Raw genomic sequence first — 4343 nt, 5'->3', positions numbered from 1 at the left:
CTGTATTTGTATCTTGTTAAGTAAATAAAAGACATAACTGGTGAGATGTAGGGCTTCTCATTCAGATTAGCTGGCACATACTATCCACAAGGCTTTAATGCTGACGAGAAATTGCCTGGGTAGCAGAATATTGTCCCCAGGCTCCCAGGCTGAGAGCACGTACAACACTGCAGGCCTGTTTCTAATAAACTTAGAGGAATTAGAAAGTGATTGCTTACTTTGAACTGCTTCACTTCTGCCTCCTTGCTTGAGACAGATTTATGGATAATTTAAGGGAGGGAAAACAGGTTTGCAGGGGACAATTTAGAAGTGAACTTCACTTTTTGGGGACTTCGCATGTTTTTTTAGACAGAGAGTGTCAGGAACACTGGAAAACCAGAAAAATACAAAACTAAAGGTTGTAGCCATCTGCAATCATAACAATAAATATCATCGGAGAGTTAATACTTAATCCATGTCTGCTGTCCAAGAAGACTGAAAAAGCACTCATTATTATTTCTCATTATTCTGCACATACAGAAGAATTTCATCCCTTTCAGGAGGAGGAAAATTGTCTAGTCTCAGGTCTTTGAGTTCAAAGCAGTTTAAATCTTGGCATACCTGTTTAGGAATTACATTTGAGAGGAGGTCTGGTAGAAAGACAGTTTTCATCTCTTTCAAAATGGCTAATTTAACACTGTAGCAGGTCATTTCTGCAACGTGCACCTGCATTAACTGTTTCAGTTTGAATCTCCCACCAAAGCAGGACATAAAAAATAGCATTGGGTAGAGCAGTAGAGAAGGAGCTGGAACCACAAATTTGTATCAGGGAAGGAGGGATGGAAAACTTTAACAGAACATCTTATGCCAAGTTCTGCTCCAACAAAATATCTCTGAGATAGGGTCAGCTCTGATCTGCCTGATCTGGGAGGTGGAATGACGGATTATGCCCACACCATTTGATGGGTGTACTCATTGTGTGTCTGAAGGACATGTGGCAAAGGAAAGGCTATACTAGGCAGAGTCCTCTTGTCTGAGTAAGAATTGTATGGTTTGGTATGCCCCTCAAATTTTTCTCCACTTTCTTTTACGACACCATGAAGAGAGGGACAAAACCAGAAAAAAATTATCTTACTACCATGTGACTGTGTGCTAAAGCACCATATCCATCAAAAATCCTAATAAAGGACTTAACTGTCTGTTCTTGACTTTTGCATCTTTCTCTTTTACTTGGGTATGAATATACTGGCAGCTACATAGAAGCACTTTTAGTACTTCTGCTTTCTCTGGGGTTCATTAAGGCCAGTGGAAAACCACACACTTTCTCATGAATTTTCACCATGTGCATCTCTTGCACTCTTGTTTTGGAGGCTAAGTCAGGAAAGCAATGAAATTATTGCATAAAGAGCTAAAAAGCTTATAAATAATTTATTACATCATATTGGCCTAGGAAGCAAAGAAAGTGGTAGCAAAAGAAGGTGACAAGGCTTTTAAGGTGCTTTTCTGAGGAGTCAAAATTAATGCCATGTGTTCATTTTACTGTGTTGCCCTAAGATTGACAGTGTGTCTGTGCTGTGGTCCCTATGCAAAAGCCAATGAAATTTAAGTGAGTTTTTCTGTGAGCAGAGGGGCTAACCAATCTTGTTTCCTATAAATTATCCTTTGCCTGCAGTCTGTTATCTCTTCCTTTATGTTTTCATCCAATTTGAATAATGTCAGCCCTCCCCTATGTGCTGTTGATGCAGCAGCTGTCGATAGTATGCCAGAAAAACAGGGCCAGGACTAATGTGAAGCTGCCCATGGATGATTACACATGTTCTACTGCCATTTGGTTGTCGGCAGTTGCATATGTGAAAAGCAGCTACATCCTGGTTGCTTTGCTCTCGTGAGGGAAAATAATTTGTATCACTCTGTGCTAGTCAGCTTGAAGTTTTCACAAAATGTATACAAGGCAGTTATACTTCAAATGTCTACTCTCTTGTCAATTTCGGTAGAAATTAGTCAGTGCTATCATAATTATTGGGCAAAGAGAGGGAAAGAGACAAATGAGAAATTGAAGAGAAAACCACAGCCTCAAAATTCTTTCTTGGGGATTCAGGCCTGAAGCAGTTAATGCCAGTATTGCATAGTTCTCTGCTGCTCCTTTAACTGGTAATGCTGGTATTTTCAAGATACTCTTTCTCAATCAGGAGGGCCAAGCATTTTTTTTATGGTAACGCAAATTCTCATATAACTGTAGCTGAGGCTTAAAAAAACCATAGTTGTTAGATTGTGAGATTAATGAAATATAAAAAGTAGCCAGAACAACGTCCCCTGTTTTGGTTCTCTTGCTGATTTGATATCTTGTTCCTCAAAGTCCATGTGAAAAACGAGGTTCACTTTCCTGGTAAAATTTAAAAAGTTTAATAAAAGTCAATAAGAGACAAACAATAAAGCAAAAGGTTATAAAGCCGGGTGCTTGGCATTCAGCCAAGAGCACACCTGCTCTTTTGGAGACACCACTTTGCATATTCATAGACCTGTCACGCATATTCAAACATTTCTGTAAACTATTTTCCATATTCTAGGAATTATTTTGCATGGCCACTCCTTGACTCCGCCTTTTTAGAGCGTGCGTGTTTCTTGGCTGTGGTTTTAATTTATTTTTCTTATCAGTCTTAATTTGGGCTGTGGTCTTCAATTTCTACAGACAGTCGGTGCTGCTAACTGGTATATCAGTAGCAGGTATCTTCACTGGGTGTTATCCAACCAAGCAGGCAGTTCACTTACTACGAAGATACTATCAGCTTATGTTACTCCTGAAGAAAACTATATCTTAAAAACCATTTCAACACCACACATATAGTATCTACCCTAATATTTGCGAAAAGCCAATACCATAGTATGTATTTATAACAGTCCAGAATACGCAGCGAATTCTAACTGGGGCTCCCAAAACTTACGGCACCAGTTGTCCTAAGCGTGCAGAGAAGAGCAGCTGGTGACTGTTTTTACACACAATCTTCCTCCAAATAGGATGCGAAAGGCTCGTGAAGGACGCCGGCGGGCTCGCGAGGCGGGGCGGTGTCGGGGGCGCGACAGGAGCGCAGCCATGCCGCTCTAGAGCCTGCAGAAACAGCCCGGCGTCGATGTGGACGGCGGGCTGGGGCGGCAATCCACGCCGGAGCCGCGCGGCCACGCCTTCGAGCGCGAGTGGGCGGAGTGAGGGCACGGCTGGGCCAGACCTGCGCCGGCCGCGATGCCAGCTCGCGTATGAGGATTTCATGGAGTGCAGGAAGCGCACCAACCTGGCCCAACTGATGACCCTGGCTCCGGGTCATCTTGGAGCAGCGGGATGGGATGATCAAGCAAGGGAAGTACACACCCCCCCGAGTACCACATGGGCAAGGAGGAGCCCAGGCAATGATTCCCACTGGAATTCCTCTTGGAAGAAGACCCACAGAGCAGGGGGCACGGGCCCTGATGTGGCTGGAAGGAAACAACCTCAGGTCGGGCATCTCTCGGGCAGTAAATATCCCTTTGGAGTGTCAAAACATTTTTTTTTTAGTTCGTGCAGGCACGGCAAGCAGGTAGGGTTGCAGGTTTCTTCCTGGTAGCAAGGCTTGCTGTGTGTTGTTTCCTGTGTTTCTGTTGGTTGGTTGGTGTTCGAGTTTCTCTTAGTAAAGGTCTGTACACGATCGAAAACTGTAGTAAGTACAAGTGTGTATAACCAAATAGAACCCTCCAAAAAGAACGTGTCTGTACAGATCCATTCATGTGTGGAGTGTTTGAGGTTATGACTGGTACCAGGGGGCATTGCAGATGAAGTCTGCCTGTGGTGTGAATGATCTCCTTTTGCCGGGTGGAAGTTGAAAGAATAAGGAATATTAGGGAAAGTGAAAGGGAAATATATTGGTGGAGCTCTGCCCTCCCATCCTTGAGGGAGACCCATCAGGAGTCAGAAGACTCCCAAACCTCCCATTGTGAGGCAAAAGGAGGACACTTGGTCGATGAAGGGGAGTGGAAATGGGTCTCTGGCTGGAGAGGGCGTAATAAAAACTCCTCCTGCCCCCCCATCCCCTAGCCAGGTGTCACTTCAGAATAGGTACAAGATCCTGGATTTAGAGAGTCAGCCAGATGATTTAGAAGAAAATTATCTGAACAGTGAGCCTCCCAATTACGCTTCATCTGTGAGAGGGATCACCACCTCCAATATCAAAAAGAAAAGAAGGGTAGTCGTGGTGGGTAACTCCCTTCTGAGGGGAACAGAGGGGCCCATATGTTGACAGGACCCATTCCACAGGGAGGTGCGCTGCCTCCCTGGGGCCCGGGTGAGGGACATCACCAAGAGATTTCACAGGCTGATTCAGCCGTGTGATTACTAC

The 4343-nt window shown here is 44.2% G+C and overlaps 1 pseudogene; it reads left to right on the top strand.

Annotated features, from left to right (window-relative positions):
* The first annotated feature begins 3070 nt into the window (after positions 1–3070).
* LOC148225208 (NADH dehydrogenase [ubiquinone] iron-sulfur protein 5 pseudogene) lies at positions 3071–3385 on the top strand (annotated as a pseudogene).
* The last annotated feature ends 958 nt before the right edge of the window (positions 3386–4343 follow it).

The sequence above is a fragment of the Sturnus vulgaris genome, chromosome 1 (genome assembly GCF_052056855.1).
Source record: "Sturnus vulgaris isolate bStuVul1 chromosome 1, bStuVul1.hap1, whole genome shotgun sequence".
Classification (NCBI taxonomy): Eukaryota; Metazoa; Chordata; class Aves; order Passeriformes; family Sturnidae; genus Sturnus; species Sturnus vulgaris.
Note: the sequence above shows the minus strand (reverse complement) of the source record. Positions and strands in the feature narration are given on the sequence as shown.